This window comes from Pongo pygmaeus, chromosome 1 (genome assembly GCF_028885625.2).
Source record: "Pongo pygmaeus isolate AG05252 chromosome 1, NHGRI_mPonPyg2-v2.0_pri, whole genome shotgun sequence".
NCBI lineage: Eukaryota > Metazoa > Chordata > Mammalia > Primates > Hominidae > Pongo > Pongo pygmaeus.
In genome coordinates, this window is record NC_072373.2 from 106,779,799 (window position 1) to 106,806,455 (window position 26,657).

At 42.4% G+C, this 26,657-nt stretch overlaps 3 pseudogenes across 1 annotated transcript; 1 reads left to right on the forward strand and 2 right to left on the reverse strand.

The window, feature by feature from the left end:
• Nucleotides 1-26,657, forward strand: part of LOC129015481 (uncharacterized) — a 54,150-nt pseudogene that overhangs the window by 18,970 nt on the left and 8,523 nt on the right.
• On the reverse strand, nucleotides 3,185-5,550 carry LOC129011952 (protein FAM91A1-like; annotated as a pseudogene).
• On the reverse strand, nucleotides 8,046-25,782 carry LOC129015373 (neuroblastoma breakpoint family member 6-like protein; annotated as a pseudogene). Its single transcript, XR_010126156.1, has 7 exons — nucleotides 25,604-25,782; nucleotides 25,181-25,387; nucleotides 22,841-22,943; nucleotides 19,992-20,226; nucleotides 14,936-15,094; nucleotides 11,751-11,869; nucleotides 8,046-8,495 (listed from the first exon to the last, which is right to left on the reverse strand). The product of XR_010126156.1 is annotated as a neuroblastoma breakpoint family member 6-like protein (transcript).

Here is a 26,657-nt window from a genome sequence, read left to right on the forward strand (position 1 = left end):
ATGGCAGCAGGCAAAGAGAGCTTGTGCAGCAAAACTCCCCTCTTGAGACTTACTGTCACAAGAACAGCATGGGAAAGACCTGCTCCCATGATTCAATTACTTCCCACTGGGTCCCTCCCACAACACATGGAAATTCAAGATGAGATTTGGGTAGGGACACAGACAAACCATTCTGCCCTGGGCCCCTCCCAAATCTCATGTCCTCACATTTCAAAACCAATCATGTCTTCCCAACAGTCCCCCAAAGTCTTAACTCATTTCAGCATTAACTCAAAAGTCCAGTCCAAAGTCTCATTCAAGACATGGAAAGTCCCTTCCACCTGTGAGCCTGTAAAATCAAAAGCAAGTTAGTTACTTCCTAGATGCATTGCAGGTACAGGCATTGAATAAATACAGTCATTCCAAATGGGAGACATTGGCCAAAACAAAGGGGCTGCAGGCCCCCTGCAAGTCCAAAATCCAGCAGGACAGTTAAATCTTAAAGCTCCAAAATGATCTCCTTTGAATCCATGTCTCACATCTAGGTTACACTGATGCAAGAGGTGGGTTCCCATGGTCTTGGGCAGCTCCACCCCTGTGACTTTGCAGGGTGTAGCCCGCCTCCTGGCTGCTTTCACAGGCTGGTGTTTAGTGTCTGCAGCTTTTCCAGGCACATGGTGCAAGCTGTCAGTGGATCTACCATTCTGGGGTCTGGAGGACAGTGGCCCACTTCTCACAACTCCATTAGGTGGTGCCCCAGTAAGGACTCTGTGTGGGGGCTCTGACCCCACATTTCCCTTCTGCACTGCCCTAGCAGAGGTTCTCCATGAGGGCCCTGCCCCCTACAGCATACTTTTGCCTGGGCATCCAGGCATTTCCATGCATCCTCTAAAATCTAGACAGAGGTTTCCAAACCTCAGTTCTTGACTTCTGTGCACCTGCAGGCTCAACACTAGATGGAAGCTGCCAAGGCTTGGAGCTTCCACACTCTCAAGCAACAGCCCAAGCTATACCTTGGGTCCTTTTAGTTGGGGCTGGAGTGGCTGGGACGCAGGGCATGGAGTCCCTAGGCTGCACACAGCTTGGAGACCCTGAGCCTGGACCATGAAACCATTTTCTCCTAGGGTTCTATGCCTGTGATGGGAGGGGCTGCCGTGAAGACCTTTGACATGCCCTGGAGACATTTTCCCCATTGTCTTGGGAATTAACTTTCGGCTTCTAGTTACTTACAAATTTCTGCAGCCAGCTTGAATTTCTCCTCAGAAAATGGGTTTTTCTTTTCTATCACATTGTCAGGCAGCAAATTTTCTGAACTTTTATTTTCTGCTTCCCTTATAAAACTGAATGCCTTTAACAGTACCCAAGTTACATCTCGAATGCTTTGCTGCTTAGAAATTTCTTCCACCAGATACCCTAAATCATCTCTCTGAAGTTTAAAGTTCCACAGATCTTTAGGGCAAGGGCAAAATGCTGCCAGTCTCTTTGCTAAAACGTAACAAGAGTCACCTTTGCTCCAGTCCCCAACAAGTTTCTCATCTCCATCTAAGACCACCTTAGCCTCGACTTTATTGTTCATATTGCTATCAGGTTTTTGGTCAAAGCCATTCAACAAGTCTCTAGGAAGTCCCAAACTTTCCCACATTTTTCTGTCTTCTTCTGAGCCCTCCAAACCGTTCCAGCCTCTGCCTGTTACCCAGTTTCAAAGTCGCTTCCACATTTTTGGGTATCTTTTCAGCAGCCCCGACTCCACTGGTACCAATTTACTGTAGTAGTCTGTTTTCACACTGCTGATAAAGACCACCCCAGACTCGGCAATTTACAAAAGAAAGAGGTTTAATTGAACTTACAGTTTCTCGTGGCTAGGGAAGCCTCACAGTCATGGCAGAAGGCAAGGAGGAGCAAGTCACATCTTCCGTAGATGGCAGTAGGCAAAGAGGCTTGTGCAGGAAAACTCCCCCATATAATAACTATCAGATCTCTTGAGAGTTACTCACTGTCACGAAAGCAGCACCAGAAAGAACTGCCCCCATGATTCAATTACCTCCCACAGGGTCCCTCTCACAGCACGTGGAAATTCAAGATGAGATTTGGATAGTGACCAAACCATATCAAGTACAATCTTGCCTCATTGTAGCCTCCACCTCCTGGGCTCAAATGATCATCCCACCTCAACCTCCCAAGTAGCTGGGACTACAGGTGTGTGCCACCACACTGGCTGTGTTTTAATTTATGTAGAGATGATGTCTTGCTGTGTTGCCCAGGCTTGTCTGGAAGTCCTAGGCTCAAGGGGTCCTCCTGCCTTGGCTTCCCAAAGCTCTGGATTACAGGTGTGAGCCACTGTACCTGGCTAGCAGGAAAATTTCTAAGAAATAGATATTGGTGCAATAACCACAAAGCCAACCAGAGAGAGTTTTTCCATTTCCATTTTATAACTCATTTTTTTCCTTGACCTTGGAAAACTAGGGAACAGCTGGACTTAAGTAAATGTACTTTACTGTATAAGAATACTTCACTCTGACACACAGCATCTGCAACGCATAAGTCAGCTCAGACTTCAGTAACTGCTATTAGTATTTCTATCATGAACCTCGTAGATCCCTGGTGAGCAGGCATTGCATAAGAAGAAACTTCACAAGAGATAAAGATTCACTGGGAAATACACCAGAATATGTCATAATGAATAACCTCCTTCCAATGCATATAGTGGGGATAATGATACGTAAATATTTTAATTTTTTGGACAATATTCTACAATTCATTTAGAACTTATATGTTATTATTGATGTAGGTTTCAAACTCACATATATGATTTAAAGTATATACTAATATGATAGAAATTCAAAGTCAGATAATTCTCATCTTTATATAGGAAGTAATTAATGAAAGTTCTCAATTAACATTAATATAAGACCTAGAAAGTAAGTCTAGCTTGACTGTTGAAGAATAATAGTATTTAAATTCTTTACTGAAACAAAATCCTCCACTTACCTATGATGAATGGTTATATACATTTTGTACCTTTTATTATATAGCCTTGTCAGTTTAGAAAATTAAGAACATTATGATGTATTACTGGTTGAGTGGTAGCCCAAGCTACTCAGACAAGAAAATGATGATTTGAGTGCGCTTGATTTTGGACAGATATTATCACTGAGAACTGCTTCCTTGTTTGTGCCAGAAAATGGGCTGTCGTTTGAGAAGATGTTTAAATATGAATGATTTTTTTTGATAAGTTATTTAGGGCAATTTTCCTACAAACTTTCCAGTTTAATTCGTAACTGAACAGTGGAATTCCAAAGCACAGCTCGAGAGGAACCCGGTCTGCTTCTGTTGTGGCACCAGAGGTTTGCTTTTTTGCTGAATCTATAGCTGCTTCCTCAATGACCATTTCAAATGACACTGTACTCCCATTTACATCTGAGCCAGAAGCCAAATCAAGTTCTCCTCTCTCATCAGAAACATCACTGAGTTTTCTATTTGCAAGTTGGCTGGAAGCATTCAACATGGTGACATATCCACAGAGATGTTGTAAGTCCACTGTTCCTTAGTATCTGCAATGCTTTATGAACACCCATATTGACACTAGTGAACTCTCCTTATAGTTCCGTTTCATCAAATGGAAATGGGAAATGGACAGTTTCTCCTACCCCATGCAGACCATGCCCCTGAATTAAAACTGCAGAATGTGTTAAAGCATCATTCAACATCGTGAGCACATTTGAGGTAGGAACTACTCTAGGATCATGACCCCAAGATGTTATTAGCAATCGATCATAACTCTGAAATATATCTGGCAGTTTTTTGAGGTCTTGTACCTTTGGACAATAAAAGGGATGGTGGTCCTTATCCAGTGATATGATAAATGTACAGTTTAAACCAGACAGAGCTGATTTCTGGGATAGCTGGTCCAATATGCTGAGGGGTGCAGCTGCTGACAGACCGGATTTCATTGGTGAGGGGAGCCATGGAAACAAGCAGCATGTAATTTTTGTTTAGAACTCTGCTGCAAGTTGCAGGGTCCAGACCAAGAAGGCTTTCACAGTATAAGAGATCCAGAGGGAAACCATAATTGGGTTGGTCTGGCTGTGCAGTTTGCACAACTAGATCTTTGTTATGATGCAGAAACAGTATTGTGTTTCTCAGAGTAAGTGCATGATCAAAATATCGTAGTGCTTCTCCTTCACCAGTGCTCTGAACTGGTGAAAGATATCCCATCATTAAGAAGGCAGTAAGACTGGAGTCAAACAGGAATGCAATGCATTTCGTGTGTCCTGTAGACAGACTCAGGCTGCTTACACTGGCTGTGTCAGCTGGATCTTCTTGACTATTTGTATCAGTATCAGTTGCCGATGAAGCTTCTTGTACAGGACTGCTACTTTCCCCTCCATCCCATGACAATAGCATCTTCTGTGGATCTAAGGTATTCTTTAATCTGTTTATGGATGGAACATTCTTCCATGATGAATGAAGTTGATCCAAATTTATTGCTTGTCCCTTCTTATGGGCAAAGCCCAATCAGCAATACATTGAAACAGCATTCTTAACCAGGGATAAGTCAATCTCAAGGACATTTGCAAGCTCTGCCACATTTATGTGCTCATCTATTGAAACAAATATAGAGTAGAGTTTCAAAATAATCACCTTGCACTCGATTCATTGCAAAACCTTCAAGAGGTGGAACTGCTATACAACTGTCATCAGATATTGGTACATCCAGATAAATAAATCCTTTGTTATACAAACTATTTACTACATTGTCATCTAGTGATCCAGAGAGTTGAGGGCCTGAATCGATGATCTTATCAATAGCACATTTCTCAAGCCAAGTGCGTATGTTGATGTCATCTTCTGTGATATATCCAGCCTGCACCACCCACCACGCCTCTGTGGCAATTTCCACTGGCTTTATTGGTAGAAGATCACGGGCTGTTTTCCTTCTGAAGAATTTTTTTGATGAGCTACACTGATTCATAGATCAATATACTGGTTTCTTCCTATGCCAAGAAGCCTTAGACAGCAGCAGTAAAATTGGGCAATGAATCATAACTTTTCTCACTGTTCATAATATTCTCCATAATCCCAGTATAAGATGAAAATGGTGTTATCCTCAAGCCCTTCACCATAATATCCGGTAGATGGTAAGGGTACAGCATGAGATGATCTCGGCTGTACTTTAGCAGTTCCTCATAGTATCTGCATTCATCTTTCTTGACATGTTTAAGTTATTTCTGTATCGTAACTGATTGCAGATACTGTACAGGACAACCTGCTTCTCATATTCTCTCTGAATTTCCAAGACGACTGGGATTTTCTTCCTCCTCTGCCACCCTGAACAGCAAGACCAATACTACTTCCTGTATTTCCTCCTCTTCAGCCTACTTGTGAAGACAAGGATGAAGACCTCCATGATGAGCCATCTCCACTTAATGACTGTCTCACATTGGCTGGCAACTTGTTCCAGGTGTAGTTGTGCCGGATGTGGAACTCCACCTCTATGTTCATGATGTCGCGGCCAGGGCCGGCGGCGGGGGCCACGACCATGACCCACACTACGCCTCCCGCCTGCCTGCCTGCAGCCAGTCAGCAGAGCGCCATGGGAGACCCGGCACCTCGCAATGCAGAAGGCCCAGGCTGCCTCTTGGCCTGGGCTCCCTACAGTTGAGTGTGGCCCGGGCCAGCAGAGCACTAGAGCATCAGCGATGGGAGGCTGGGTCGCCTGAGCAGCTCGGAAGGCCCTTTTTAACTTTAGACGTTCTGTTTGATGAAGAGACACATAGGTTATCAACTTAGGCCAGGTTCAGAAGGCCCTTCAATCATATGGAAATGAAATGTAACCTCCTCCCACAAGTAAAAGGATTAACTCCCCCATTCAACCGGGATACTTAGTCTTACTAAAAACTTAGAAGAATCCCCCAAGAATCAATTACAACCAAAATGGAAAGGGCCCCTATCAGGCATTATTAAGCACCCCCACTGCTGTTAAACTCCACAGTTAATTTTTTTTTTTTTTTTTTTTTTTTTTAGATGAAGTCTTGCTCTGTCACCCAGGCTGGAGTGCAATGGCTCAATCTCGGCTCACTGCAACCTCCACCTTCTGGGTTCAAGCAATCCTCCTACCTCAGCCTGCTGAGTAGCTGGGATTACAGGCACGTGACACCATGCTTGACTAATTGTTTTTTTTTTTTTTGTATTTTTAGTGGCGACGAGGTTTCACCATGTTGGCCAGGCTGGTCTCGAACTCCTGACCTTGTGAAATGCCTGCCTCAGCCTCCCAAAGTGCTGGGATTACAGGCATGAACCACTGTGCCCAGCCTCACAGATTCTTTTTTTTTTTTTTTTTGAGACGGAGTCTCACTGTGTCCCCAGGCTGGAGTGCAGTGGCGTGATCTCAACTCACTGCAAGCTCCGCCTCCCGGGTTCACGCCATTCTCATGCCTCAGCCTCCCGAGTAGCTGGGACTACAGGTGCCCACCACCACACCTGGCTAATTTTTTTTGTATTTTTAATAGAGATGGGGTATTACCGTGTTAGCCAGGATGCTCTTGATCTCCTGACCTCGTGATCCGCCCGCCTCGGCCTCCCAAAGTATTAGGATTACAGGCGTGAGCCACCGCCCCTGGCCCTCAAAGATTCTTGAGTCCTCACAGATGTCAGAGGAAGATGCTGTGACCTATACTTGCAAATGCCCAGAAGACTTAAAGCTATTGTTTTGCACATGCACAGATAACAATAATAACGTGATGCTATGGATGAGCATGAAAGTTTTTCTCTTACTCCTAATTATAATGTTTTCTCTCTTACCGCTTTGCCCTGCTGATGGAATTCAATTAAGTATTGAACCTGTTTACAGTTTAAAAAAAAAAAAAGGAATCTCTACCAGCAGACAGTTGGTTTTTACCCTTCCTAGGACCTTTAACAGATATCTTGTTATTACTAATCTTTGCTCATTGCTTGTTTAACACCTCCTTGTAAAGTTTGTGTCTTCTAGATTATAATAATTCCATGTAAAGATGATGCTGGCACAAGGCTTTCAACCCATCCCCTCTTCTGACCCGGAAAATAAAGACATCCTACCTTTGGGCCTTTTAGAACAGGTATCCAGAGATTTTACTTCTCCTATGCTAGGCAGGGTCTATGCCCACAACATCAGCAGGAAGCAGTTATAGAAGATGAAACTCCACCCTTCTGTAAGCCCCTTAAGATTAAGGAGGAGTATATAATCTCTGATGGGGAAATGAGGTAGGAGACCGGAAGGACTTATTTTCCAGTCACAATCCCATTGAACAGAGCAGGATCTGGTCAAAATGGCGCAGTGAAGAAGCCTGCTGAAACCAGCAGATGATGATGAAAGTGACCTCTAGTTGCCGTCACTGCTTATGAGCATAAAGACACTACCACTGGGACCATGGCCAGTTTACAAATGTCATGGCAACACACATTGGCAATGGCCTTGAAGTTACTTTATATGGTTCTGGAAACTCCCTGCCCCTTTTCCAGAAAGTTCTGAATAACCTACCTCTTAATTGGCATGTAATTAAAAGTGGGTCTAAATACAACTAGCTAGCAGCCCACAGGCACCAACTTTGGGCACACTGCCTATGGGTTAGCCCTATTCTGCAAGAAGCAGCAGCAGTTCAATAAAAGTTGCTTTCTCTCACCAGTGGCTTATCCTTGAATTCTTTACTTGGCAAAGCCAAGGAGACTACAGTCTGGGAGAAATTTCCCAGGCTACAAACCAGTTTTGGGGCTCGCCTGCCCTGCATCACTATCATTGTTTCCTTGGGTTTCCCAGGAGTGTACATGTTTGAGGCTGCTGCCCTGCTTATAGATCTGTTTCCCTGCAGGAAAGGAGTATCTTGCCTATGGCTTCCAGAGTTGGAGACACATGTAGTTTCACTACTGAGTGCTAACATTTAATTTTGGAATCAAGTGATGCATTCAGACTGGTTGCTGTCATTCTGTGGTATACATGGAGTGAACACATTTGTGACTGAGTTTCCTGCTTTTAGCTGGAGCAAGAAAGTTTTATAATTGTGATTTGTACAAAAAAATTATAGGCAAGAGAATGTGTGTAAAATAAACTTTATTGTCAGGTTTCTAAACGCTCATCGTTCAAGGAAAACAGACATATGCTGAAGAGCTGATAAACAGTCTACAGCAGTGTTATTCTAACTTAATCTTGATTCCAAGTCCTTGCCATTTTCCTCCAGCTGCTGTTGACTCCAGTTATATATAGGTTGGGGGAAAGGGGATTATCTATGGATCTAGGCATCACTGTCTCTTGGGCAGTTATCACATTTGCAGGCTGAACGGATGTGATTTCTACAATCAAACTATCCATTTGGAATACAAATCTGGAGTGGCTGTAAAATTTGCTTCTCGGAGATGGAGCTTTCAAATTTGGACTTTCAATTGTTCTGTTGTTTTAGTTGTTCTCATCAACTGGGGAAATGTTTGTGACTAAGCTTTGTTAAAAGTAGAGAAGAGCTTTTCATAGTTCCAACATTAGTTGTTACCTGAAACAAACAAAAACACACACACATATACAATGAAACAATAATCTTTGGTGAGGTCTTGCTGATACCTAACTGAGGCTGGAGTGAGAGCTAAGTGTTGCTACATGCCAGGTGCAAACTGAGTGCAGCTAAGTGGATAATCTCTGGTGGTGAACTCCAGTCTAGAAGAAGATAGTAATAATAGATGGAAAAGAAAGTCTCCTGAAATGAACTAGCAGGCCTGTGGTGTAGGACACAGGACCCCAGCCACCTTATGATTCTAAAAGCCTTGCTCAAAGCCGCTGCAGATGAGTTAGCTAGGTCTCTACCACCTCCTCAGCATCAACTGACTTTCCATAATACTCCTCTAGAGAGAAATAAAGGTCTTTCACGCCTCCCAGGAAGGGATTTCTTGGCCTCAAATGTGCACATTCAGAAATAGCTTGTCATAAGAAAGAGAGGATAGTTTGCAGAGAAATAACCCTCCTAAGTCCACATCCTATTCCTTTTAAATAAGAGAGTGGTGCCAAGGGAAGAGCCCTAGAATGTCAAAGCCAACAGGGTGCTCAGATACCACCCAAGTACAGTTCTATCTTTGGCCATAAGGAGACAATGGTGTCAAGAGGCTAAGGCCATATGATCTGTAGGTGAAAAACCTGGGATGAGAATCAAGGCCTCAAACTTTTTCCACTACATCACAGATTTAGGAGCAGTTAGAGGGAAGGCTTCAATCTGGAGAACACTAACAGGCTCTAGAGCTTATTGGGTCATGGTGGCTGGGACAGAAATAAGGATTCACAGAAAGATGTTTATTGTCATTGTTCTTTTACAGTAAATGTTCTTTTGGGATTTTGCTTGATAAAAAGGCTGAGCAGAAGTGAAAAATATATTTTTCTTTTTTTCTTTTTCTTTCTTTCTTTTTTTTTTTTTTTTTTTTTTTTTAGACAGTTTCACTGTTGTTGCCCAGGCTGAAGTGCAATGGTGCAATCTTGGCTCACCACAACCTCCACCCCCAGGGTTCAAGCAGTTCTCCTGCCTCAGCCTCCCAAGTAGCTGTGATTACAGGCAGGCACCACCACGCCCAGGTAATTTTTTTTTTTTTTTTTTTTGTATTTTTAGTAGAGATGTAGTTCCTCCATGTTGGTCAGGCTGGTCTCAAACTCCCAACCTCAGGTGATCCTCCCAAAGTGCTGGGATTACAGGCTCAAGTCACCAAGCCTGGCCAAAAGTAAAATTTTCTAATTGCAATTCTGAACAACTTATGGGTTGTGAAATCAATATAGTGGACTGCTTACTACTACAGGCTTTATTTAAATACTAGGAAGGTTGGATTAAACATAATGAAAGATTTTTTAAAAACTGATCACAAAGAATTGTATATTTCTCACTGCATCTTGTGGTCAGAAAAGTTTGAGAAACTGCTATACATAGGCAAATTATAGGTTCAATCTATCCATCTACCTCTTTTTCTCTTCTCTTTTTTGCATGCTATGCAAACAAAACCATGGAGAGAGGAAGGCAAATACCATCAATGGGTGGTGTTAAGCCTTTTCTGTGAGGTAGCTGCACATTTGGGATACTTCTATGCTGGCGACTTCACATTCTAGTAGATAGATGGTCCTTTTCATCTCTAGCCACATGTGAAAATTACTTGGGAGCTTTTTAAGACTACTAATGTCTTCCACCCACCTGGAAGCGTTTAAATCAGAATCTCTATGTGTAGAGTCCAGGCACTTGTGTTAGTTAAAACCTCACCAGGCTTTATAATATGACAGAATGGTTTAAAGCTACGGAGTAGACCCACCCTATTTCCCACCATTCTCTTTGTTTCTCTTTCACCATAGGCTTCTTTCCCATGAGAAAGTAAAGATTTTAGTCTCTCTTTTCACAGTCTGAAGTAAATCACTATCTTTCTCAATTGGACTTCCAAGGCAAAGATTTCTTTCCATTTATCTATCTGGATTTTTACAAAGTTGGCCTCTGGATTCCCTTTTCCCAAAGCTAATTCACCACAAAGGCACCCCTCAAGTCAAGGAGCTGGACTTTCATACAGCTGCACCTGTCAATCATGGGTAAATACTTTGCAGGCAGGGTTGCTGGGTGCTGTGGGATTGACATAAACTCCCAGGTATTGCCAGCTCTGAGCCTCAGACAAGCTTGTGACTAAGTGACTGCAGTAGTCTGAGGACAGTCCTTACTCAGAAGGGTCTTTGGAAGCAAAAGCACACATAGGCATGAGAGGGTTAAAAAAAAAAAAAAAATCCCATGTGATCTTGGCTTATACCTAACAGAACTTGTGCAAGAATGGATATTAAGGTGGGTATTGTACACAGCATAGCTTAGTAAATACCAAGTCTGGAGTTTAAGGGATACGCTGAAGAGATTTTGCAGGTTTGTAAACATTTTTGCCAATTTGAACATACTTTTGTTTGCGTTTGGTTTTTCTCCTCAGTGGTAAGAGCTAGGCACAATAAGGTAGCTAGGATATTATATTTTCAATCAATAAATTTGTATTTTGCCAAGGACCAAGATGAACTATGATGATTTCAATTTTTTAGTTCTTTATTTTCATCAGCTTGAAAATTAGGACTTTTGCTCCTTTTTTGACTTATGGCACCTTTTTGGTTTTCACACTTTCTCAAAGACCAGTAAGTTAGAATCTACATTATGATGGCTTATTCTATCAGTACCCTAGGGGAAAGTTGATTTAATCTTGACAAAATGTATTCAATTAAAATAATAATTATTTTCTTTCTTCTTTCTTTCTTTGTTTTTTTTTTTCTTGAGAAGGAGTCTTGCTCTGTCACCCAGGCTAGAGTGCAGTGGCACAATCTTGGGTCACTGCAACCTCCGTCTCCCTGGTTGAAATGATTCTCCTGCCTCAGCCTCCTGAGTAGCTGGGACTACAAGCACATGCCACCACGCCCAGCTAATTTTTGTATTTTTAGTAGAGACAGGGTTTCACCGTGTTGCTCTCTTAAATCTTTTCACCTTTTAAGTTTGTCCTTCTCTTCTCCAATTTGCAATAGTGGAGTGTGGCTTGCACCGAAATACTATATTTCTCAGAGCTACTTATTCCTGGAGCCTGGCAGTCTGGGGGCCTGGAGGGGGTGCGTCTACAAAGCAGCCCTAAGTTGAGAATAACTATGACAATTGTGGGTTATAAGGTTTTGAGCAGCTCTGGCTTCCCCGTCCTCTTTTGTTTCTACAGTGGAGTGTGACAAGAGAAGGGACCCATCTGAGAGTGACTTCATATTGTGGCCTTTCACCACTTACCTCTGGAAACTTGATTCAGGCAAGTTGGGGGAGTCTCCGGTATTCTCTGAGAACTCTGTTTTCATTATACAGCTGGACAATGGAATCTATGATATGCCTGTAGAGGTTAGAGGTGCATCCTGTTCCAGGAAATAATTACAATTTAGGCAAATTATACACATTTGCTTAAGAGAATGCTTTCTGCATATTTCATGTTCTTCCTCTCTATCTTAGCCTAGGGAGAAAAGTGTGGGGACTCAGGGCTGGAACTTTAGTGTGATGGGGCAGAACCTTAATTTTCACATGATTCTCAACAAACTCCAGCACATCACATGTATTATCATGTCCAATGGCTGCAATATGAAGGAGGCTTTTCTGCAATAGTTGCTGCTTTGGTATGGGAAGGACCTGGTTACGGTTCTTCTGGCCCAGCACAATGTTATGAAATGATGGCGTCTGTGTGAGAGCAATCTAAGAGGAGGGGGGTTGGAGAGAACCACCTTTGGGTGGTAAAATGAAGAGTAACCGAGACATAAGGGAAGCTGATGAGGATGGCAGCAGAGGAGACTCTCATTCTGCTACATGAGGTGCTCAGAAGCCTGGGTTCTACTGAATGCCAATCACATGAAAAGCAGAGAGACAGCAGGCAGTGTACAGCAGCAGACAGAAGGCAGAAGACAGCCTAGGAATCACAAGAATGATTTTAGAGGTAGATACCTCTAAGATGGAGGCAAATCTTTAAGCCTGTTTATTTACCTATGAATAGGAATGCTAGTAGCTGCCCTACCTCTCTAGCTGGGACATTTGTAATGAATAAGTGAAGTAAAGTATGTCAAAGTGCTTGAAATCTATAAAACTCTGCCCCAGTCACATGCCTTTAGAAAAATACATATTGCCAGAAGCAGACCGACTTGGGCCTCTCCCACCATTTTCTTCGTCAAAGCTGCTGAGATGACGTTCCAGCTTTTCTTGCAGGCAATTGTTGATGAAAAGGGTTTCCTTCATGTGCTACCACTGTCTCTGGATCTCATCTTCTGCAGCCATTCCACCAGGACATGGAATGAGATGGGAAATGAAGAATGCTGATCACTAAAGGGGTAGTCAGAGGCCTCTCATAAAGATCCCTGCCTTTCACCATTCTGTTGCCAACTTCGTCTTCTCATCAGGGAACATAAGGCAACTTTCTTTAAGAGCTTTTAAGATTTCAAACAAAGCATGGCCAAGTGCTAAGCAAACTCCACAGGGATGCCTCCCACATGGAGATATGTGAAGTATAAGGCAGGTTGACAGTAAGTGGAAAAACACTGAAGGTCTCTGAATAGGGCTTTTCTAGCACTCGAAAGGTATGACCACCTCCTTGAGATGACTTATAGGTACTAGGGAATATCTTCCTCTCTACAAAATATCTCTCCTGAGCATCTTTTTGTTGTTGTTGTTGTTGTTTGACAGTCTCATTCTGTCACTCAAGCTGGAGTGCAGAGGCACCATCTTGGCTCACTGCAACCTCCATCTCCCAGGTTCAAAGGATTCTCATGCCTCAGCCTCCCAAGTGGCTGAGACTACAGGCATGCACCACTATGCTTGGCTAATTTTTGCATTTTTAGTAGAGACAGGGTTTCAGCATGCTGGCCGGGGTGGTCTCGAACTCCTGACCTCAGGTGATCCACCTACCTAGGCCTCCCAAAGGGCTAGGATTATAGATGTGAGCCACCGTGCCCAGCCCTGAACATCTTTAACAGATGATAAAGACCTTCTTCTGCACCTTATTGTGAAATTGGAAAGAGAAATAAGGATGCCTGTGTCAGAGGATGGTATGAGTAATAAAAGCCACATACTTACACCCATCACTGACAAAATGACAGGCCTAATATGGTTTATATTACTATGAAAGCTCAATGAGTGAATTAATATAATCTCTTTCTATTGCGTAGAAGAGTATATAAAACATATAGTCCCCTAACAATCCAAACTTTTGCCCCCAAAGTAAAGTCAAACATTCAAGTAAGGGAGAGGAGATATAGGTCAAGGTTTTAATCTATAAACTCACCAGTGAGGTAACCAACCTAAAGGGCTCTTATATACCTAATGAAGCTACAATGGCTAGCATGGAGTTATTCTGGGAAGAGGGCATGCTGGTGGCATTGCTGTTAGATTCAGCCTTTTCTCCAGCAGTCAGCCTCATTGTTTATTTACATTGAATTACAACACTGAGACTAAACTAACAGACGTCTTAAAAATACCTTGGTGCTGCACAAAGATTGAGAACCCTGGCTATTTACCAAAGGGTTGCCAAGATCAAAGTCTTGTCTTTATGGAAATCCCCTGATATTCTAGTAGTCAGATGGAACCTTATGGGAAAGCAAGCACCTGAGGGGAGATGGAGACTGGAGCTTGAAACCCAGGAACCATTATAATTGCACCTCCAAACACATGGACAAGCCTGCCAACATTCTTGGGATGGCTAGAACAGCTTGGGAAAACTGTTCAGGAACTATAATTATCAAGAATATTTCAGGAAGGCTGGGTGCGGTGGCTCATGTCTGTAATCCCAGCACTTTGGGAGGCAGGGGTGGGTGAATTGCTTGAGCTCAGGAGTTTGAGGCCAGCCTGGGCAACAAGGCAAGATCCTGTCTCTACCAAAAAGGCAAAAAAATAGCCGGGAGTAGTGGCATGCATCTGTGGTCTCAGCCACTCAGGAGGCTGAGGTGGGAGGGTCATTTGACCCTGGATTGTAGGTTGTGGTGAGCTGAGATCATGCCACTGCACTCTAGCCTGGGTGACAGAACAAGAGACCCTGTCTCAAAAAAAAATATATTTCAGGAAAGATAAGATGTCCCATTTTAAAGAAGGAGAACTGTTAAGCAGATCTGTACATGTGTGGCAGTAGTGGCAGAGAGTCTGCCATAATCTCTTCACTCTCTCCATTCTGGCCTGCTTTGAGTATACCGGCTTACAGATGCCAGTCGGGGCCAGAGGGACTGAGGTGAGGAAAGGAACAGAGCAAATTACCTGACCCACCAGGGACCTGTACTTGAGACTTGATCACAGAGCTGTGTTCAGCCTAATCACTATTTTAAAGTGAATTTTTAGGGCCTGCCTGCAGAGAATAACATCTCTCAGTTGAGACAGATGTGGTGAGCATGTAGAATGTAGGAGCTACTGAGAGATTGATGGAGCTTTATTTTTCTTATCAAAGGAGCACTCACTGGCTATATCCAGAGCAGAGGGGCCTTCCTGTGCATCAAAGACGAAGGCATTGCTGCTGGGAAGCTGGTAGGAGTCATGGCGGCTGGAATGGGTCAAATACTGTTTGAATTCCCTCCAGGATTTCATCCATTTCTTCCTCCTGGACGTCCCTCCGGAGCCTGGTGGAGTAGGCAAGACAAGGGATTAAACCAAGGCAGCCTGGAACCAGAGCTTCATAGCTAGTCCTGATCTGAAGCTCATGGAAGAGGCACCAAAACCAAAGGGACCATGACATCAAAGAGGACGTATACAATCCACTTTTGACTGGGAGTAGAGTGTGACTAGAGTTAGTATAGAAGTGAAAACAGCCGGTGATCAGTGCATTAACCCCATAACACACAGATAAGGCAGCAGACTCAACAACTACTCTAAAATACACTCAGGGCAGGACACACAGAGACCCATACTATTGGCTTCAAAATGCTGTGTTCAGATTTTATTTAATATGATGTGGAGTGGTCCATTGAATATTGGCTCTTGAGGCAACGCAACCTCCCAGGGCTTTTGCAGACTTTAGATCCCTAGCTCTAAATACTTGGTATGGTTTCAATTTATTTTTCAAGGTGAATTTCTAGGTATAAAATATCTGCCAACGTAATTCAGGACAACTGTGCAGAAACCAGATAGGCATCTCACTTTGGTTTGTAACCCTATAGGTTTTAAAGATACAGAAACCAGGGATCCCTGGTTAGTTTACTTTTCGGTAAGACTGACTAGTTAACTAAGTGTGAGAAATTACTAGGAACTAGGAACCAAAACAAGAACTGCAAAGAGAACAGACAACCATTTTTAAAAGGACACATTGTATAATCAGTCAGCAAAAAAAGGAACAATCAGCAGTTTCTGCTTTTTCTAGATCTGGGACCTTTAACCTCTTGAGTCCTTGCTTCTGGAATCCTCTCTAGATTTCGTCAGTCCATTATCAGCTGCTTCATCATTTAGAGTTACCTGGGAGCCAGTGGCTTTTGCCTGTCTTCATTTTACTTACCATTGTGATTTTCTGCAAACCAAAATTAGAAAAAGCTAGTCAGAAATTAAGCAAGTCCCATTTCACACATTGCACACCTGGGGCCTGTATGATCAGGGACATAACACTTTACATGTGTGTTCAGAATACTCTATGAGAATTATTGCAGGAGGCCTCAGGTTGTGTCTTTAGAGAAGTGGCCTGGCAGGCTTGCCTGAGCCCACTGGACAGGGTGTTCCTGATGCGGTAAATCATCACCATGACATCAACTGCCTGAAGCAGAGCAAAAAGTTTAAAATGTCTTTTGTTCCCCAGCTCAAAGAATACTTGCCTGGCTGCCCTTTGGACTTCTTCAGTTGTAATCTTCCTTCCTGCCACAGGCTGGTTGCCAGACCATGACTGTTTGTCCCATAGCTACTCACACACAGAACCTGCTCCAGTCTCTGAGAGGACAAATAGCCCTGTCCTACCTCTACTGCAAAACCAGAGGACTGCCCAGGTACCTTCAAGTCTGTCCCTGTTGTGCTTCCTCAGATGTTCTTGGGGGTAATTCTTTTTTTTTTTCTTCTCAGTTTGTTGGTGAGAATTGGGGGTGATTGTGTGAAAAATATTCCAGTATAAATCAATTTTTCTAACACCAGCTTCTACTATATACAGTGCCTGAACTAACCCCAAAAGATTTGGACAGTTTATTGGGACCTGAAAATAAATAAATAAATAACCCTGAAAGAGAAATACACTTATGAACATTAAGATACTACTTCAACTGATCTGTACAGCAGCCGTGGAATTATGATTTGACCCATTTTACAAATGAGAAAACAGAAATTCAGGAAGGATAAATCACTTGCACAAAGTTAGTAAATACAGTGCTGAGACTAGAGCCTAGGTAAGTCTGATTCTTAGTCCATGGATCTTTCCATTCTAACAAGCTGCCTTCTGTCATACTGTTCTTTCTGACCACAAAGATGGAATGGAGACTTCTGCTTCTGGCCAATTTGGAGTAATAGGGACCAGATTTGTCCTCCACCTTAAACAACTAAGAAACTGGAAAAAGTATTTTAAACTCTAGCTTCAACATTGGATATAGTGCAGTACAGTACAGTGATCCCTGAGAGAGAGAAAATAGAAGAGGTGAGCCCTATGATTGCTCCAGTTTGCTGCCTGAGATTGTCAACTGCAGAGCAGGGAGGGAGGACCCAGGCAGAGCCTGGTAGTAAGTTTGAAGAAGTCAGGGTGGCTAGACATCACAGGACAGACTAGAGAAGAGGTTGCTGCACAGAGAAAATGCCTTGAATATCTGTGTTCAATCTTCAGCTAAGTACTGATTAGTACATGTATTTGAGGAAATTATGCAAAGCAGGGCAAAGAACTTCCCAAAAGGAATAAACTCTGTAGCTCACACAGAGCTTGCAACACTTGGTGTTTCCATCAGCTAGTGTGAAAATCCCTTTTAAGAGAGGGAGCATTGGTTAGAACAGGAGTCCCCAACCCCCAGCACTGGTCCATGGCCTGTTAGGAATGGGACTGCACAGCAGGAGGTGAGCAGCCAGGGAGAAAGCATTACCGCCTGAGCTCAGCCTCCTGTCAGATCAGCGATGGCATTAGATTAGCATTGGAGTACAAACCCTATTGTGAACTGTACATGCCAGGGATCTAGGTTGCATGCTCCTTATGAGACTCTAACTAGTGCCTGATGATCTGAGGTGGAACAGTTTCATACTGAAACCTCCCAATTCCCAACCCCTACCACCCCACCCCCACCTTGTCTGTGGAAAAATTGTCTTTCATGCAACCAGTCCCTGGTGCCAAATCTGTGGGAGATCACTGGCTTAGAATCTTCAAAAGAGTATTGCCCCCAATGTAAACTATGGACTTTGTGTGATAATGACATGTCAATGTAAGTTCATCAACTGTAACAAATGTGCCATTCTGGAGAGAGATGTTGATAGTCTAGGAGGCTAAGCATGTGTGGAGGCAGGGGGTATATGGGAACTTTTTGTACTTCCTGCTCGATTTTGCTGTGAATCTGAAACTACTCTAAAAAATAAGGTCTATTTTCTTAAAGGTCATTTTGCCTCCATAGTGGGAAAAAAAATAGCAGTTGACTAATAGCTGCTCTTATCCTGCCTAAAAAAATTAAAAAGCCAGCTTGGAAAGATGAAAATTGTTTTTAAGTAACTTTATTGTATAGCAAAACAAAGCTAAAAGAATTTTAACACAAAATGCAAAAAAAATCCAGCACTCAATAAGTTACAATTTGCAATGTCTAACACTAAATCAAATAATGTTAGGAATGCAGAGAGACAGAAAACTGTAATCCATGATAAGAAGGGGGGAAAAAATCAATCTACTTAAACTGACTTAGAAAGGACACATCAGGTGAGAATTAAAAAACAGTAAAAAGGACACAGATGACAGAATCTATAGACAAGCACATTGAAACAAATATAACTGTATACCTTGTATTAAAGAAGCTACGCAGGTGTGGTGGCTCATGCTTGTAATCCCAGCACTTTGCCAGGCCGAGGTGGGTCACATGAGGTCAGGAGTTTGAGATCAGCCTGGCCAATGTGGTGAAACCCCATCTCTCTGAAAAATATGAATATTAGCTGGGTGTGGAGGCACATGCCTGTAATTCCAGCTACTCAGGAGGCTGAGGCACAGGAATCACTTGAACCCAGGAGGTGAAGGTTGCAGTGAGCCAAGATCTCACCACTGCACTTCAGCCTGGGCAACAGAGCAAGACTCTGTCTCAAAAAATAGAATAAAATAAAATAAAGAAGCTTGAGGAAAATATGAAAGGATGAGGAGTTACATAGAAGACCTTTAAAAAAGACATAAATTAAATTTAGATGAAAAATAAAGTCTGAGATGAAAATACACTGGATAGGATTAACAGCAGGTTAGATGCTGCTAAAGAAAGATTAATCAATTCCAAGACATGGAAATAGAAAGAAACAGAGAAAAAAAAAAGATACAGCAAAAATGAACAGACCATTAGTCAGCTGTGGTAAAATTTCAAAGCAGCTAATACAAATATAACTGGAGTCTTTGAAGGAGAGGATAGAGAGAAAGAATAGAATATACATTATATATATTTCATATATATATGCCAAATATAATATATTGTATATGCTATAGGTAAGACTATATATGTCATTATTATTCAAATTTGATGAGAACTATAAACATGCAGATGCAAGAAACTAAATAAAGTAGAACAATATGTAAAAGATAAAACTATACAAGGTCTTATCTTAATCAGACTGCTTCAAACCAGTGATAAATAGAAAATCTCAAAAGCGTCCAGAGAAAAAAGACATATTATGTACAGAGGAACAAAAATAAGCATTATGGCAGACTTCTTGTTGGAAACAATGTAAGCCAGAAGACAGTGGAGTATCACTTTTCAAACACTTTTTTAAAACAAAAACTGTCAACTAGAATCCTACATCCAGTGAAAACATCTTCCAGAAATGAAGGTGAGTTCTTATGCTCATCAAGATGAAGTAATCCACTATACTCTACCTCTCTTACTGATTGAAACGAAGAACTCTCAGGCCAGGCACAGTGGCTCATATCTGTAATCCCAGCACTTTGGGAGGCCAAAGCAGGTGGATCACTTGAGCTCAGTAGTTCAAGACCAGCCTGGACAACATGGAGAAACCCTGTCTCTACAAAAGATACAAAAATTAACCAGCTGTGGTGGCACACACCTGTAGTCCCAGCTACTTGGGAGGCTGAGGTGGGAGGATTGTTTGAGCCCAGGAGGCACAGATTGCAGTCAGCCAAGATCATGTCACTGCACTCCAGCTTGGGTAAGAGAGCAAGACTCTGTCTCAAAATAAAAAACAAAACTGAGAACTCTTGAAAGAATATGAAAAGTGATTACCTGAGTGCTCTAAAGAGAAAACAATAGAATGCAGATTAAGGACCATAGTCAAAACTAAAATAAAATCTACAATGGAGCTAACTTTGCATTTTTCCTCCCCACTTTGGGGCACTTGGGAGGAGCTAAGGGTCTTCAGAGCCCGTAGCCAACTTACCTGTGGCAAGTTTTCTGACAAGGATCTCTGTCAGCTGGCTTCCTTTTACCATTTGCTCACAGAATCTCTGTCTCTGGTAGTAGGCAATGCCAGTGTTCCTGAGAAGGCCCCAAAAGACTTGACTGTATTCTTCACGTGCTGGGTGAAAAGGTAGCAGACACCTCTCCCTTCCTGTATCTTCTGTCATAAGTGGGTCAGTTCCTCAGCCTGAGCCTGAATTAAGGGATCATGTATCCTAAGGTGGGAAAGAAGAGTAAAATGTATGAGGAAATGTAGTGAATAATAGGTTATAGAAGTTTCAGAGGAGAGATCTCTTAGAATCCCTGTAAGGAACTCCCAAGTTGAATTTTTTTTTCTTTTTTTTTTGAGACAGGGTCTCACTCTGTCACCCAAGCTGGAGTGCAGTGACGTGATCTCGGCTCACTGCTACCTCTGCCTCCACCTCCGCCTCCCAGGTTCAAGCAATTCTCTTGCCTCAGCGTTCCAAGTAGCTGGGACTACAGGTGCCCACCACTATGCCAGGATAATTTATATATTTTTTATAGAGGTGGGGTTTTGCCATGTTGGCCATGCTAATCTCGAACTCCAGACCTCAAATGATTCGTGCACCTTGGTGTCCCAAAGTGCTGGGATTACAGGGATGAGCCACCGCACCTGGCCCAAGATGAATTCTTGTACAAGTTGTGTGACTTGCCTGTGGCAGAAGGAATAAAGAAACAGCCTTGGGTTTGTCTGTTATTTTACTAACTTTTCTTTAAAAAGATGCCCCTTTGATTCCCCACTTTAGCCCAAGTACATTTTCATACAATATACATCAAGCATTATGCAGTAACAGGCAGGAAAAAAAAACAAGCCCGATTCAAAAGCGTTGGGCAGGTATCTCTGGTATTCATTGAAAGTTAAAAAGAAAAATCAGTGAAAAGGTCAAGAAGGGCAGTATTCTTTTGAATGACATGAAGATAGACCATAATCAGGAAGAAGGCAGTTAAAAGTAAAGTTCTGGCCGGGCGCAGTAGCTCATGCCTGTAGTCCCAGCACTTTGGGAGGCCAAGGCAGGCGGATCACCTTAGGTCATGAGTTTTGAGACCAGCCTGGCCAACAAGGTGAAATCCCATCTCTGCTAACAATACAAAAATTAGCTGGCATGGTGGTGTGCACCTGTACTCTCAGCTCCTTGGGAGGCTGACCTAGGAGGATCACTTGAACCTGGGAGGTGGAGGTTGCAATGAGCTAAGATCACACCACTGCACTCTAGCCTGGGCAACAGGGTAAGACTCCATCTCAAAAATAAAAAGTAAAGTTCTGAGTAGTAATTTCATTACTCTAAGTGGGATTTCATTGTTTTCTAATTATTGTTTAAATATTTCTCATGGTGATATGGTTTGGCTCTGTGTCCCCACACAAACTTCATGTTGGATTGTAATCCCCAATGTTGGGGAAGGGACCTGCAGGAAAGTGACTGGATCATGGGGGCAGATTTTCCCCTTCCTGTTCTCGTGATAGTGAGTGAGTTCTCATGAGGTCTGGTTGTTTGAAAGTGTAGCACCTCCCTCTTTGCTCTCTCTCTCCTGCTCTGGCCATGTGAAGACCATGCCTCCTTCCCCTTTGACTTCTGCAATGATTGTAAGTTTCCTGAGGCCTTCCCAGAAGCAGAAGCCTGTACAGCCCACAGAACCGTGAGCCGATTAAACCTCTTTTCTTTGTAAATCACCCAGTCTCAGATACATGTTTATAGCAGTGTCAGAATGGACTAATACACATGGGTTCCAATGTAGAGTGTGAGCTCTGTGAGTCTAAAGACAGTGCCCCTATTACCCAACTTACAGCACCCAGTAGTATGTACACATACAAGTAGTTATTCAGTTAATGTTTAGAACCATGTAATCCCAGAGCTGGACTGAACATTTACAGTCTTCTACCTCATCTAATGCTTGAATTTTCTCCCCGCTATTTTTCTAAGTAGTTATCTGCAGGTCCTCTTTCAAACTCTGTTCCTTAGAGTTACTAGAAAGTGTCAGGGGAAGTAAAGACACATATTGGGGAGAAACAAGGGCTCCAGACCTATCCCGCCTTCAATGAAATATCTCTGCTTTGGTGAGTTTTACACATTTGAGCTTCTGTGATTTCATTTCAACAAAGGATTAAATGTTTCGAATGCTACAATCTACCTTATGTCTGAAACCCTCTAAGGATAGTCATTGCTGGTCCTGAGTGAATTAATAATTCATTTTCCACACAACAGCTGCTCAACCATCTATCTACTCAATAGCCCCACCAGTTAATACTCCACCTAGTGTAATACTTTTTAAAAAAGTTTGGAGGGGAAACATTCTTATCATGAAAGGCACTTTGGAAAGTTTGAAAATATCTCTCATAGAAAATATTAGTGACAATCACCACATCTATAAATGGGAACAAATATAATAATTACAGAAAATAGTTGTTCAGAGTTTTATATGTGTTAGAGATGGTTCTAACTACTTGCAATTGTTCATTTAATCTTCATAACCCTCTAAGGTAGATACTGTCAGTATTTCCATTTTATAAATGAGGTAGCCTAGGTTAATGACACGCAGAAAAGTGAAGTAAATTTGACCAAGGACACACAAATAGAAGCCACATTGCTAGTATTCCAACACGGGCAGCTGTCTCTGTTTCACTAATATGATATTTAATGGAAAATCCTAGAGACCTAACTAGACCATAGCCTCATTGTGTCTTAGTCTAGTTCTATGCCTGCCTCGTACATTTCTGCCCTTGTCCTTGCACAAATTTGCTCTTTGTTCTACAGCCTGGGCTGCCCCACTTCAAAAAGTATTTATACACTTCCCACAGAGGTACCTCCTTACCGGAGCCTTGCAGCTGTCCTCGGCAATTCGGCCAGCTCCCTCTCCTGAAACTGCAGCTCCTCCTCCAGCACAGATTCTATAAGGTCTTTGCACTCTTCACACTCTGAGAAAAGACAGACATGCCTGCATCATGGAAGGCTGGCCGTGCTGCTGTGGTCACTGCCTACAGGGCAGGAGGCAGGGTCTATCTCAAGGATAAAAGTATCCCCAGTACCAGGCTTTACACTGGGATTTCCATATCTTTATTCTTCAGTCTCTCAACTACTCCGTTTTAGAGATGAGGAAAGAAAAGCCCACAGGCCAAAGTCACTTGACAAGATGATTCAACTGGAATGAGGCAGTCAGAATTCACATCCCCTGGGGTGTGACTCCGCATCTTTTTCTTTTCTTTTCTTTTCTTTTTGAGATGGAATCTCACTTTGTTGCCCAGGCTGGAGTGCAGTGGCACGATCTCAGCTCACTGCAACCTCTGACTCCCGGGTTATTCTCCTGCCTCAGCCTCCCAAGTAGCTGAGATTACAAGTGTGCCCCACCACACCCTGCTAGTTTTTGTATTTTCAGTAGAGACAGGGCTTCACCATATTGGCCAGGCTGCTCTCGAACTCCTGACCTCAAATGATCTGCCCACCCTGGCTTCCCAAAGTGCTGGGATTACAGTAAGTGAGCCACTGCACCCGGCCATGACTTCAAATCTTAAGGCCAATTTACCAAGCCTTACAGCCTCTTAAGTAAAACATGAACATAAGGGCATGAAATAATGACTTCCTGTGTGTTTAGGAAGATACTAAGAACTGTAGGACTGATGGTCCTCCTGTTTCAAGAGTTTCAATAATCTCAAAATATTTCAAAGATTTAAACATTTATCTGTATACAGCTGTGTAAAACTGTATATGGAGGAGAAAGATCCAAATGATATATGCCCAAAAGCTAACAGGTGGTGTTTTAAAGGGAGAACCAACACATAGTGTTTGTCATGGTACCATTGCAGTAGGTTTTTAAGAATTATCATCATATGATCATCACCAGTATCCAAAGAGGTAGTTACTACTCTATTACCATTACAGATGAGAAAACTGAGGCACAGTGACAATAAGTTAGATTTGAACCCAGGAAATTTGGCCCTAGGGTATATGCTCTTTAGTCACTGCACAATAATACCTTTATGCTAGGGTCTTAGGTAATATCTTTCTTCTTCTGTGGCTTGAGAAATTTTTTTCCTACAATTATAATGAATGAAGTTTTTTTTTTTAAACTAGTTTTTCCACACACCAAAGCTCATCTTTTCACTTCTTTAATGTGGGCTTTTGGCTTTAGTTTTCTATGACAGTAAGTTAGACAGCAACTTTTAGCCGCCCTCCACACAATGATTTATTTTAAAATAATTGTAGAAATTGGAAAGCAAACTCAATTTCAATGTTAACCAGAATCCTCTTCTAATATCCCTGTTCCTCTCATGCCCTTGTTCCCACATTTTCTTGTCATTACAGCTTCCCCCTTCCCTGACTATTAGTAACAGGTTTGGGATTTTACACTGGATTTAAAAATGTGAGAGCTAACTCTGGAGAGGAAGGGGCCAGCCCCTAACCTGGCCTGGCCTTCTATTGAGAACGGCGGTCTGTTCCACTTGGCCTTGTTCTCATTTTGGCCATATGTCTTATAGCTCTGATCCTGGACGTCCACCTGCAGTTCCTTGCTGTCTGTAAAGTTGATACTCAGGGAGAGACAGAAAGGGTGTTACAAAGTCTCTGACTCTTCTGGAAGTACCCTCAATCTAACCAGAGCATGAAGAATGGCTTATCTGAACTTATGTGGGAGGAGAATCTTGATCCAGGTATCATAAAGACTTTTCTCCATGTCTGCTATTGAAGTTCGCATCTCCACATATCTGTGACTCAGTTGAGAATAGGTAGTTTTAAGTTCCTTCAAGGCAGATAGGGTATACTATTACTTCTCTCACCCCTGGTGCTGTTGGCACAGTGCTTTGCAAATGGGCAGTCTTAAAAAAGTTTAAATTGAATCCTGAGATGTTTTAACCAACAGTGATGTTACATGTTTGTAGAATCTGATATTCATTGCTGAGAGGGGAAAGACAGTTTCATGCCTAAACCAAGGTTTTAGTGTCTATTCCTCACTACACTCGCCCTGCAAACTTTACACCTTTGTGCCTCAGTTTTTCTGTCCTTGGCAAATTGAGAGTAAAATGCCCACTTCTACCTTTCTGGGAGTGTAGTTAGAATAAAATTAATTTTGATAGAGAATAAAGTCTTCAGTGTTTCATTTCACAGAGGAAAGATGGACAATCATTTATCACTTTGGTGACCGTGCCCCTATGGGACCTACTGTATTTCTGCAGGTGATTGGCCAGGGAGTAGGCAGTAGCTTTGGATGTCAGGAATTTCTCTGTGAGGTCTCGGTTCTCTTTGCACTTTTCCAGTTCAGAGTGCAAGTACTGATTGGTTTCCAGGATGCTCATTTCTGCCCTTGGACCAAAACAAGTGGTGGGAGATACTGCCATGCCGAAGTTTGTGGAGGAAGTAGAATCAGAACCTAGGGGGAATAAACGCAAACAAATAATAAATTAAAAACAAGTGAATGGATTATGGTAATGGTTGCACTACTTGGGTAAATTACTAAAAATTATTCAACTGTACAATTATAATGGGTAAATTTTATAGTATGTAAATTATACCTCAATAAAGTTTCTTTACATTAAACAAAGGATTTAAAAAAGTCAAAAGAAAGCAGATCTGATTCATAACTTACTTTTGGGATAAACTTTGTCAGCATCCCACAACTCTGAGAATCCTTAGCCACAAAAACAAGGCACAAGGTGCCTAAGCTTAGAGTCTAAGGTACTGTCTGTGGCTCAGGCTCTGATAGGAATGCCAGAAGTAAGACCCAGTGCCAGGTGACGGTCTGGAGTCACAATAACAGAACTAGAAGGTGGGGGTGTCATGGAATGTTAGGATCTCTGCCTTCCAGGTGTCTAGGCCATGTAGAAACACAGGTCTCTTCTGAAGGTCACAACCAATGGAGACCACTGCCTCAGCAGTCATTCTCAGTATTTGTATACCTTGTGACAATACCACAGGCCTATCTTTTTCTAAAATTCAACAATATTTTCATTGTTTATTATTGCAAATACATAGAAAACATCAATGAATACATATTTCCCCAAGTTCGATCATTGTCTTAGGGACTGTCATGAAGTCATTTTCTTTCTAATGAAAAATTTAACACTTTTAGATAGTCTTGGTGTTCTTCTTTGGTTCTCCGGTTTTCCACATCATTTATATTATAAGAAAAAAAATCCTGAATATTCTGCTCAGTGTGTGAATAATTGATTTATATGGATTTAGAGGCCAGGTGCAGTGGTTCACACCTGTAATCCCACCACTTTGGGAGACCAAGGTGGTTGGATCACTTGAGCTCAGGAGTTTGAGACCAACCTGGGCAGCATGGCGAAACCCTGCCTCTACAAAAATTTTTAAAAATTAGCCGGGCATAGGGCCAGGCACGGTGGCTCATGCCTGTAATCCCAACAATTTGGGAGGCCGAGGCGGGTGGATCATGAGGTCAGGAGATCAAGACCATCCTGGCTAACACGGTGAAACCTCGTCTCTACTAAAAATAAAAAAAATTAGCCGGGTGTGGTGGTGGGCACCTGTAGTCCCATCTACCTGGGAGGCTGAGGCAGGAGAATGCCATGAACCTGGGAGGCAGAGCTTGCAGTGAGCCATGATCATGCCACTGCATTCCAGCCTGGGGGACAGAGCAAGACTCCTTCTCAAAAAGAAAAAAAAAAAAAAAGAGCGGG